Source organism: Equus przewalskii, chromosome 2 (assembly GCF_037783145.1).
Source record: "Equus przewalskii isolate Varuska chromosome 2, EquPr2, whole genome shotgun sequence".
NCBI lineage: Eukaryota > Metazoa > Chordata > Mammalia > Perissodactyla > Equidae > Equus > Equus przewalskii.
The window spans coordinates 3352956-3366442 of NC_091832.1; positions in this window are offsets into that span (position 1 = coordinate 3352956).

Genomic DNA, 13487 nt, shown 5'->3' on the forward strand with positions numbered 1-13487 from the left:
TCAACAACTTATTAGATCATGAGCACGTTACTGAAAATGTCTAACCTTCAGTTTCCTTATCTTGAAATGCAGATGGTGATAATAGCACATATTTCATGGAGATAGTGCTAGAATTAAACTCGTTAATTTGTGAGAACATTCTAAGAAGTGCCTGGCTCATAGTAAGCACTATAGGAAATATATACTAATTAAATATATATTTATAATATGATAGATGTATAGGAAATGCATAGAATAGGTATACATAAGTGTGTATACCCACATAGATATACATAGTATACATATAATATATGCACATATAGTAGATCTATATTTATGTATAGTTTAAATATATGTACTTTTTCCTTAAAGTCCTCGCTACCCTCCATATTGTATTCATTGTATCATAGCCATGCAGCTATACATGTCCCTTATCTACCACCCTGCAAACTCACTGATGTGAGTGAGTAGGTCTTAGCTATGGTTGTTACATCTTGGCGTAATGCTCTGTGTCCTCCATGGCAGGGTATGTGCCTTCCTCACTTCTGTGACCTTAGAATCCAACACAGGCTTGAGCACTGCGAGAGCTCGCTAAATGTTGCTTGAATTAATGAATGGCTAAGTGGTCCATCTGGAGTCAGGAGGATGTGCATGCCAACAGTATGATGTTGCACAATCAATGTCTTCTTCCAAGAGTTCCCTGAATGTCCATCGTCCCAAATGGCAGGAGTTCTGAGACAAGTGCCAGTGATCTGATATGTCAGCCTCTGAAAGGGAGCCAAAGTCAGAGAACTCTGAGTCAGTTGTTAACCATGAAGGGAGGGCTAAAGCAATGAGTTTTTACTGTGCTGTGATATCATCTCCAATCCATTTATAAGGGTGAACAGGGTTTACCAGAGGTCCAGGGAATTAAAAAAGAAAAAGCACCTCAACCTTCTCCATACATTTAAGAATGTAAACGGCCCCAGGAAATGACTTGGGTGCTGAGGTAATTTCCTAGATGGGCTTGTGAAATCATTTGTCATCAATTTCAAGACAAGTCGAAAGAAACTGGAAACTTAGATGTGGATGGTTCTGGAAAGTGAGGGGACTACAGACACCATACTTACCACCCCTCGTCCGAGCAGGAACTTTTGAAAGATGACATCATAAGACCAGATCAGGCTGCAACGGTAAGGCACCTGAATGTGGGATATGGAAGGAGGAGTGGAAATGAGGGCAGGGATTTATTCCTCTTATCTATTCTATTGTGTTTTTTCCTACTTTTTCTCTCTTTGGCACTGCTATTCGCAGGGAGTAAGTAGGAGGCAATGTTTGTTAGATGAATGAGTCAAGACTCAGAAAACTCATCTGTCTGCATCTGGGTTATTTTCAACCCTAAGTGAAGTGAAGTGACAGAATTGAGAGAGTCTATGGCGGAGTCAGAAGAACATCTTACAAGCTCTGGGCTTTAGAGCCAAAGTCTTTACTGTGACCTCGGCTAGTCACTTACTCAATTGGAATCTATTTTCTGGGACTGACGTGTCAGCTAGACTAGTACTATCTAACACACAGGGTGCTTTTGAAGACTCAAGGAGACAGTATGCATGAAATGCCGGCCGCTTGAAGGTGCTGACTTTTATGCAGATAGAGGATGGCCGTGCTCTGGAAGAAAGTGCCAAAACTTCGACTAATGCCACTTGGAAAGAACTCAGCATGCTCTGAAGTTGGGCACTCGAGGGCTATTATGTTTTATGCCAACACAAGAGTTTATTCAGGAAGTTGCAAAAAAAAAAAAAAAAATCAAATAGCAGTGAACTCCAAGGGAACTGGAAAATTCTCCAACCCCGCTGCTTGAACATGTTCGACAGTCAGGAAGATGGAAAGGAGGGTGTATTTGTCAGGATAGTCTTGGTTATGCTGTAGTTACAAATAACTTCAAAGTTTCGGCGACTTAAAACAGCGAACACTTATTTTTTATTAATGCTCCATGTTGATATGTGTAAGCAGGGTTCTGTTCTTCTTAATCCAGAACCGAGGCTGATGGAGCCACTACCAGATGCACTGTTGCCAGTCACGGGGGCAGGAGTATAGGTCATGGTGAATCATGCACTGAGTCTCACAACTTCTGCCTGGTAGGGACACGTTACATCTGCTCACATTTCTAAGTGAATGTGATTGGCTAAGAAAGTCACAAAACCTTACCAACTTCATGAAATGAGGTTGTACAACCTTACTATGACCTCTGAAAAAGGGAGCACCAGAAATATCAGTGAACCACAATAGAAGAGAAGGAGTAGATTCAAGAGGTATTTGAAGAAAAGAATTAATAAGATTTGGATGTAGGATAAAAAGGAAAGGCAGAAGTCTAGGATGATGCCTTGATTGCTAGCTTGGATGACTGGGTAAAAATGGTGTGATTTACTGAAAAAGATATGCTCGGTTTGTGACACGTTGCATTTGCTGTGGATGAAGACAACCAGTAGGGGATATGAAATAGGGAGTTGTGTATGTGGATCTGGAGCTTAGGAGAAACATAGAAGCTGAAGATAAGTGTTCAGTGGTCATCAGCTCTGAAGTAGTGAAGTGATAGTTGAAGCTAAGGGAGAGTGAATAGAGTAAAAGATAACTGAGAAAAGTATGACAATATCAACTGCTGGTAAGGATATCAAACATCTGGAATATTCGTGCCATGGTGATGGAAGTGTAAACTGATCCGACCATTTTAAAAACAGTTTTAAATTACCTAGTAAAAATGTATAATCCCTCTCATCCTGCAATACCAGTCCTGATTATATATTGTGGACAATTTCAGGGAAGAGACATAAGAGACATGAAAAGAAGTTCACGGCAGCATTGTTGCACTAGCAAAAAATGGGAAACAACCCAAATATCCATCAACAATAGAAAGGCTAAATAAATTGTGGAATATTCATACAATGGAATGATGCAGCAATAAAAAATAATGAGACAGAGCCTTAGAAACAACATGGGTGAACCTCAAGGACATAATGTTAAGTAGAAAAAGAAAGTTGCAGAAAAGAATGTTCAGTATGATTATTTTGTATAAAGTTCAAATGCTCCCCAAACTAAACAATTGTAGTGAAACTTAAAAAATAAGCAAGGAAATGACAAACACAAAAATCAGAATAGTGGCCTTCTCTGTAGAGAAAGGGTAAAGGATAAAATCCCATAGGAGCACACAGGGGGTTTCAAAGATGATTATAATACTCTATTTCTTCCAAAAGGTGGTAGGAATAGGAGAGTAAGTTGTATTTGTTTTCTTTTTAACCCACATCTATTTCACAAATATTTTCTTTTTGTTTCTACTCAATAGTTTTTAATACTTTGTTTTTTAAAGTAATAATCTGAAATGTAAAAACAAAAAGCGAAATAAGGGAGACTTGAGTCATCAGGAGCAATACACCTTAAAGGATAGTTAGAGAAAAAAGGGACCTTTAAAGGAGATTCATAGAATGGCCAGAGACAGCCAGGAGAGCCTAATGTCATGGAAACTAGAAAAAAGATAATCATGACTTTCATTTATGAAGTGCCTTCTATGTGCCAGGCCCTTGGCTAAGCACATTACAAATATATTTCATTTAATCTTTCAACAATACCATGAGGTTATTATTATGGTCTTTTAACATATGAAGAAAATAAGACTCAAGAAAGTCAAGTCATTAGTCCAAGTTCTTATATCTAGATAAGTCGCAAAACTTGGATTAGAGCAGGGTCTCTTTGACTCAAAGTCTATACTCTTAACCACAATATTATGTTTTCTCTCCTCCAAGGGAATGCAGATTCATGAAGGAGGAAGGAGTCAGCAATATCAAATGCTGCAGAAAAATCAAAGAAACTGGGGACAGAAGTGCTTCCACTGGATTTAAGAATGAGGAGATTTTTGGTGTCTGTCCTCAGTATCAGCAGTGGGTACTAATGAAATTCAAATTGCATTAGATCAAAGCACGAACAGGAAGTGAGAAAGTAAAATCAGAGTATGGGATATTCCTTAAAGGAGAAAAATTGCCTTAGGCAAAAGTTGGCTTACCTGGGTGATAAATAGCAATTTGGGTAAGTAGGAGACTTGCAAGTGGATTGCAGAATCAGGGACCTGAAGTGGTCAGGAAAGAAAGGATGGGACTCTGTGAGCAAGAGGGTCAGGGAGTAAGAGACCAAGATAGGGGATCTCCACTTTCAACCATGATGAAGTAACAAGGAATGAACTTTTCCAACTTGTAAATAAGAAACAAGAGGACAAAAAATTTAAAAGAACTGTTTCCCAACGTTGCACAATAGACAATGCAAGGCTGTGATCCCTGAAAAAAGGGAAACAAGATGAGCCTAAATTTCTGGACTCTGAGCTCAGGGAAGGAGAACCTGTTGGAGCCTGGAGACCTCACTGACTTGAGGACAAGATCAAAGGTGAGGAAGTTGTGGTATTAAGAACTTTTAGGGCAGAGTTATGGAAAGAAGGGAGCTTTGCAGAAAAAAATCCCCAGAAATCTGCACAGGGGTGCCCTTGAATCTTTGCTGAGTAAGAAGTGACACATGTGTAAAGTGAACTGCACAAAGTCAGGCAAAGGACAACTGGGAGTTGTAATCAGAACAACTCTCAGAGCTCACAGAAGACAGGGAAACATTCAAGCTCCAACGACTCAAATTGCAAAAGCCTTGGTGATCACCTGAGGCATTCAGTGAAAGCTCCAGAAGGATCATAGCTTACTCATGGGCTGAATAATTCCTGCAATAAAACCTATTCTAAAACTGCCCTAGGAAAGCTTAAAAACAGGTCTCAAGGAATCAAACAGATCCACAAATAATTTAACTATCTGTAAAAACAAAGCCAACACTCACTCAAGGAAGACAGCAAACTCCAGAACCTCAATGACATAATAGACAAAATGTCCAAGATCCAGTAAGATAGCACAAGACATAACAAGAGAGAAGAAAATGTGACTTTGAGCCAGGAGGAAAAAAGATTAACCCATCAATAGAAACAGATCCAGAAATGACAGAGATGACTGTGAACCAGTAGACAATGACATTAAAATAGCTATTATAAACATGTATGAATATTAAAAGGAAAATATAAACAGAGAAAGGAGAAAAATGGAAGATACAAAACAAGATCCAAATGGAACTTCTAAAGGTTAAAAAAACACACCCAATTTATGAAATGTAAATTTCAGTGGATGAGATTAATAGTCCATTAAACATGGCAGAAGAAAAGATGCGAATTGAAAAGAAGTGCACTTGAAGACAGGACAATAGAATCTAAACTGAAGCACAGAGAGAAAAATGTCTGGGGGGGGTGGGGTGAAAATACAGAGGGGTATCAATGATCTGTGGAATAATGTAAGCAGGCTAACAGAAAAAAATTATGGGAAGAGGAACAGAAAAAAATACTTGAATATTAATGTTCAAAAATTTTCAGGGGCCGGCCCCACGGCTGAGAGATTAAGTTCACGTGCTCCACTTCAGCGGCTCAAAGTTTCACCAGTTCAGATCCTGGGCACGGACATGGCACCGCTCATCAGGCCATACTGAGGCAGCGTCCCACATAGCACAACCAGAGGGACCTAAAACTAGAATCTACAGCTATGTACTGGGGAGCTTTGTGGAGAAAACTAAAAAAAGAAAAAAGGATTGGCAACAGTTAGCTCAGGTGCCAATCTAAAAAAGAAAATTTCAAATTTCATGAAAAATCTACATGACCAAATCCAAGAAGTTCAAAAAAACTCCAGCAGCATAAATGTGTGTGTGTGTGTGTGTGTACAAATAATAGTCAGCAATAAAAAGTAATGAACTACTGAGCTATTCAACTACATGGAAGAAGCTAAAAAACAATATGCTGAGCAAAAGAAGACATACAGAAAGATTAAGACATACGTCACATATACACATACTAAACCATATGAAGATCAGTGGTTGTGAGAAATACGGGTGTGAGACAGGTGGTAGAGGCTGGGTAAGGATTGACTTGGAAGGGGCGTAAGTGAACTTTTTGGGGTGATGGAAATATTTTACATCCTGATTGTTGTGTTGGTATGTGAGTGCATACATTTGTTAAAACTCACGAAATTGTCTAATGCAAATAGGGGCATTTCATTGTATAAAAATTACACCTCGAAAAAGTTAATTTTTTTTTTTTTTTTTTACGAAAGACCAGGATCCAAACTCCAGGGACCTGTATGATGCATAGGTAACAAGGCAGATACTCAGACTTCAGCATTCGTCCTTTACTCTCAGGTTAGCTTCCTCCTCTTTCACAACACTTATTTTCCCAGGTGAGGGCAAGAGTACCTAAAACAATGTATGTATAGCCCCTGCCAGAGCAGGGCTCAGTGTAGATGCTCAGAATGTAATAATTAATCTAGAGTGATGTTAACAGGCTGATCATTAGCTCTAGTAGTGCTTTTTGGCAATTGTCCCTTGGTTTTAGCTTTAGTTGTTAAAACTTCAAACATTTTCCCTCTGACAGAGCAGTTGTAACTTTGGGCTCCATTGTGAATATCAAATAATTTTCAGAAACATATTATGACTGGAGAAGAAAACTATCTCAGATTAAAACATTGTGTTTTCTTTAATAGGACGAAGATAAAAATCACACGAGCATCTCAATGGATGCAGTAAAAGCACTTAAAATACAACATTCTTTCATTATTAAAACCTTTGATGGAATGAGTATAGAAGGAACATACCTCACATAATAAAGGCCATACACAACAAACCCATAGCTAACATTATACTCAATGGAGAAAAATTGAAAGCTTTTCCTCTAAGATCAGGAACAAGACAAGAACGTCTCTTATTCTCTCCCCACTCTTATGCAGCATAGTACTGGAAGTCCCAGCTAGAACAATTAGGCAGGACAAAGAAATAAAAGACATCCAAATTGGAAAGGAAGAAGTAAAACTGTTGCTATTTGCAGAGGATAAGATTTTGGGTATAGAAAATCCCAAAGACTCAACCAAACAATTGTTGTAACTAATTAACAATTTCAATAAAGTTGCAGGATACAAAATCAACATACGGAAACCATCTACATGTCTATACATTAATGATGAAACATCTGAAAAAGAAAACCATTCCATTCGAAACAGCATCAAAAATAATAAAATATTTAGGAATAAATTTAACCAAGGTAGTGAAAGATCTGTATAACAAAAACTTTAAGACTTTGTTGAAAGAAATCAAAGAAGACACAAACGAATGGAAAGATATCCCATGTTCATGGATCAGAAGAACTAATATTGTTAAATGTCCATACTATGCAAAGCCATCTATAAATTCCACGCAATCCCTACCAAAATACCAGTGGAGTTCTTTGTGGAAATAGAAAGAACAATCCTAAAATGTTTATGGAATCAAAAAAGACCCCAAATAGCCAAAGCAATCTTGAGGAAACAGAACAAAGCTGAAGGTACCACATTTTCTGATTTCAAATTACACTACAAAGTTATGGTAATAAAAACAGTATGGTACTGGAACAAAAATAGACACGTAGACCAATGGAACAAAATTGAGAGCCCAGAAATAAACCTTTGCCTATACAGTCAACTAATATTCAACAAGGGAGCCAAAAACACCCAATGAGGAAGGTGAATCTCTTCAACCAACAGCGTTGGGAAAACTGGATAAACATATGCAGAACCATGTAATTGAACCTCTGTCTTTCACCACTCACAAAGATTAACTTGAAATGGATCAAAGACTTAAACGTAAGACCAGATACTGTAAAACTCCTAGAAGAAAATTTAAGGAAGAAGCTGTTTGACATTGGCGTTGGCAACGATTTTTGGGTATGACATCAAAAGCAAAAGTCAACAAATGAGAGTATATCAAACTTAAGAGCTTCTACACAGCAAAAGAAACAATGAACAAAATGAAAAGGCAACCCATGGACGGTGTCAAGACGGTGGCATAGGCAGACTCTGAACTCACCTCCTCCCATGGACACAACAAATTTACAACTACTCTTGGAATAGTAACCCCTGAGAGAGAACTGAAAACTGCATAAAAATAATCCCCATAGAAAGGGACAGTGCTGATTGAGGTGGAAGAGGTAGAAATTCCCTCTGAGAGAAAAAAACAACTTCCAGCTGCCTGCTTCATGGCAGGCCAGGAAAAATCTTAAGGTATACTCAAGCCAGCAAGGTTCTCATTCAGAATGAAGGAGAGATAAAAATTTCCCAGACAAGCAAAAACCAAAGGAGTTTATCACCAAGAAACAAGCCCTACAAGAAATGCTAAAGGGACTTATTTAAGTGGAAAAGAGAAGACCAAAAACAGGAATAAAAAAATTATCAAAAAAAGCATAAAATCACTGATAAAGGCAAAAATACAGTAAAGGTAGCAGATCAACCACTTATGAAGCTAATATGAACGTCAAAAGATGAAAATACTAAAATGATCTATTTCCATGATGAGAGGGTAATGGATACACATGCACAAACAAAGAGGTTAGAGATGATGTCAAAAACGTAAATGTGGGAGAAAGAGTAGTGCTTTTAGCAGGAGGTCAAACTAAAGAGACCATCAACTTAATATAGATTGCTATAGAAGTAGATTATTATATATGAACCTCATGATAATCACAAACCAGAAACCTATAATAAATACACAAAAAATGAAGAGAAAGGAACCCAAACAAAAGACTAAAGAAAGCCATCAGACCACAAGGGAAGACATCAAGAGAAGAAGAAAGGAACAGAGAAGAAGTACTAAAACACCCTGAAAAAAAGGTAACAAAATGGCAATAAGAACATTCTTATCAATAACTACTTTAAACGTCAATGGACTAAATGCTCCAATCAAAAGACGCAGAGTGGCCAACTGGAAAAAAAACAAGACCCATATATATGCTATGTACAAGATACACACTTCAGACCTAAAGACACTCACAAACTGAAAGTGAAGAGATGGAAAAAGATACTCCATGCAAATAGCAATGAAAAGAAAGCTAGGGTAGCAATACTTATATCAGACAAAACGGACTTTAAAACAAAAACTGTAACAACAAACAAAGAATGGCACTATATAATGATAAAGGAACAATTCAACAAGAGATGTAACACTTGTAAATATCTATACACCTAACATAGAAGCACCAAAATATGTAAAGCAATTATTAACAGACATAAAAGGAGAAATAGCAACACAATCATAGTAGGGGACTTTAACACTCCACTTATGTCAATGGATAGATCATCCAAATGGAAGATCAATAAGGAAAAATTGGCCTTAAGTGATACATCAGACCAGATGGACCTAGTAGATATATATATATATGAAACATTCCATCCAAACTGCAGAATGTACGTTCTTTTCAAATGCACATAGAACATTCTCCAGGATAGATCACACATTAGACCACAAAACAATACATTTAAGATTGAAATAATTGAAGATTGAAATAATACCACACATCTTTTCTGACTGCAATGGTATGAAACTAGAAATTGACTACAGGAAGAAAATCAGAAAAGCCACAAATATGTGGAGATTAAACAAAATGCTACTGCGCCACGATTGGGTCAAAGAAGAAATCAAAGAAGAAATAAAAAAATATCTGGAGACAAATGAAAATGAAAATATGACATGCCAAAATTTATGGGATACAGCAAAAGCGGTTCTAAGAGGGAAGTTTATAGCAATACCGGCCTACATCAACAAACAAAAGAATCTCAAATAAACAATCAAACAGTGCACCTAAAGTTATCAGAAAAAGAAGAACAAACAAAGCCCCAGATCAGTAGAAGGAAGGAAATAATAAAAATGAAATAGAGACTAAAAAAAAATAGGAAAAAATCAATGAAATTAAGAGCTGGTTCTTTGAAAAGATGAACAAAATGGACAAACATTTAGCTAGACTCACAAGAAAAAAGAGAGAAGACTCAAATAAATAAAATCAGAAATGAAAGAGGATAAATTGCAATGGACACATCATAAATACAAAAGGTTATAAGAGAATACTATGACAAACTATATGCCAACGAATTGGATAATCTGGAAGAAACAGATAAATTCTTAGAATCATACAACCTTTCAAAACTGAATCAAGAAGAAATAGAGAATTTGAATAGACCAATCACCAATAAAGAGATTGAAACAGTGATCAAAAACCTCCTGGTGAATTCTACCAAACATTCAAAGAAGACATAATACCTATCCTTCTCAAACTCTTCTAAAAAACTGAAGAAGAGGGGAGGCTTCCTAACTCATTCTATGAAGCCAACATTACCCTGATGCCAAAACCAGACAAAGACAACACAAAAAAAGAAAATTACAGGCCAATATCACTGATGAACATCGATGCAAAAATCCTCAACAAAATACTAGCAAACCAAATACAACAATACATTAAAAAGATCACACACCATAATCAAGTGGGATTTATTCAAGAGATGCAGGGATGGTTCAACAACTGCTAATTAATCAACATGATACACCACATTAACAAAATGAAGAATGAAAATCACATGATCATCTCAATAGATGCAGAGAAAGCATTTGACAAGATACAGCATCCATTAATGAAACTCTCAATAAAATGTGTATAGAAGGAAAGTACCTCAACATAATAAAAGGCCATATATGACAAACCCACAGCTAATGTCTTTCTCAATGGAGAAAAACTGAAAGCTATTCCACCAAGAACAGAACCAGACAGGATGGCCACTTTCACCACTCTTATTTAACATAGTATTGGAAGTCCTAGCCAGAGCAATCAGGCAAGAAAAAGAAATAAAAAGGATCCAAATTGGAAAAGAAGAAGGGAAACTGTCACTATTTGCTGATAACATGGTTTTATACATAGAAAACTCTAAAGAATCCATGAAAAAGCTTTTAGAAGTAATAAATGAATAATGAATACTGTCAAGTTGCAACATACAAAATCAACATACAAAAATTGGTTGCATTTCTATACCTTAACAATGAAGTCGCAGAAAGAGAAATTAAGAGTACAATCCCATTTACAATTTCATCAAAAAGAATAAAATACCTAGGAAGAAACTTAACCAAAGAGGTGAAAGAGCTGTACAGTGAAAACTATAAAACATTCTTGAAAGAAATTGAATGAGACATAAGGAAGTGGAAAGATATTCCGTGCTCTTGGATTAGAAGAATTAACATAGTTAAAATGTCCATACTTCCTAAAGCAATTTATAGATTCAATGCAATCCCTATCAAAGTTCCAACAACATTTTTCACAGAAATAGAACAAAGAATCCTAAAATTTATATGGAACAAAAGACCCCGAATAGCCAAAGGAATCCTGAGAAAAAAGAATAAAACTGGAGGCAACACACTCCCTGATTTCAAATTATACTACAAAGCTATAGGAATCCAAACAGCAAGGTACTGGCACAAAAACAGACATAGATCAATGGAACAGAATTGAGAAGCCAGAAATAAACACACACATCAACGGACAGCTAATTTTTAACAAGGGAACCAAGAACATACAGTAGAGAAAGCAAAGTCTCTTCAATAAATGGTGTTGGGAAAACTGGACAGTCACATGCAAAAGAATACAAGAAGACCATTATCTTACACCATGCACGAAAATTAACTCAAAATAGATTAAAGACTTGAATGTAAGACCTGAAATCATGGAACTTCTAGAAGAAAACATAGGCAGTATGCTCTATGACATTGGTCTTATCATATTTTCAAGTACCGCATCTGACCAGCAAAGGAAACAATAGAAAAAATAAACAAATGGTACTACATCAAACTAAAAAGATTCTGCAAAGCAAAAGAAACCATCAACAAAACAAAGAGACAAACTACCAATTGGGAGAAGATATCTGCAAAAAATATATCTGATAAGGGGTTAATATCTAAAATATACAAAGAACTTGTACATGTCAACAGCAAAAAAACTAACAACCCAATTAAAATATGGGCAAAAGATATGAACAGACATTACTCCAAAGAAGATATACAGATGGCCAACAGGCATGTGAAAAGATGCTCAACATTACTAATCATCATGGAAATGCAAATGAGAACTATAATGAGGGATCACCTCATGCCTGTCAGAATGGCTATAATCGACAGGACAGGAAATAACGAGTGTTGGAGAGGATGTGGAGAGAAGGGAACCCTCATTCAATGCTGGTGGGAGTGTAAACTAGTGCAGCCACTATGGAAAACAGTATGGAGATTCCGCCAAAATTTAAGAATACAACTACCGTATGATTCAGCTATTCCACTGCTGGATATTTATCCAAAGAACATGAAAACATGAATGCCTAAAGATATATGCACCCCTATGTTCATTGCAGCATTATACACAATAGCCAAGACTTGGAAGCAACCTTAGTGCCCATCAAGGGACGAACGGATAAAGAGGATGTAGTATATATACACAATGGAATACTACTCAGCCATAAAAAATGATGAAATATAGCCATTTGTGACAACATGGATGGACCTTGATGGTATTATGCTAAGTGAAATAAGTCAGAGGGACAAAGTAAAATACTATATGATCTCTACTCATAAATAGAAGATAAAAACAACGACAAACAAACACACACACAGAGACAGAGATTGGATTAGTGATTACCAGAGGCGAATAGGGGACACAGGAGGGTGAAAGGGGTGATTAGACACATATGTGTGGGATGGATTGTAATTAGTCTTTGAGTGGTGAACATGATGTAATCTGCACAGAAATCAAAATATAATGATATACACCTGAAATTTATATAATGTTATGAACCAATGGTACTGCAATAAAATAAAAAGGCAACCCACAGAATGGGAAAAAAATTTGTGCAAACTGTATATCGGAAAAGCGATCAATACTTTAAACACATAAAGAACTCAGACAACTAAATAACAAAAAACCCAAACAATTTGATTAAAAAATGGGCAGAAGAACTAAACAGACATTTTTCCAAAGAAGACATTCAAATGGCTAATGGGCACATGAAAAGATGCTCAATGTCATTAATCATCAGGAAAATGCAAATGAAAACCACAATGAGATACCACCTCACACCTGTTAGAATGACTGTCATCAAGAAAACCAGAGATTACAAGTGCTGGTGAAGATGTGGAGAAAAGGGAAGCCTTGTACACTGTTGGTGGGAATGCAAATTGGCTCAATCACTATGGAAAACAATATGGAGGTTCCCCTAAAAATTAAATATAGATCTACCATATGACCCAGCAATTCCACTTCTGGGTATATCCCCAAAGGAAAGGAAAACAGAATTTCAAAGAGAGATATACGCATTCCCATGTTTATTGCAGTGTTATTCACAATAGCCAAGATGAGAAAGGAGGATATCCTGCCATTTGTGACAACATGGATAGAACCTGAACACATTATGCTAAGTTAAATAAGTCAGAGAAAGACAAGTACTGCATGATACCACTTACATGTGGAATCTAAAACAGCCAAACTCGTAAAAGCAGGGAGTAAGATGGTGGCCACCAGGGGGTGGGACGTGGAGGGAAAGGACAGATGCTGTTTACAACAAGTAGTAAATAGGACCTAGAGATCTAAT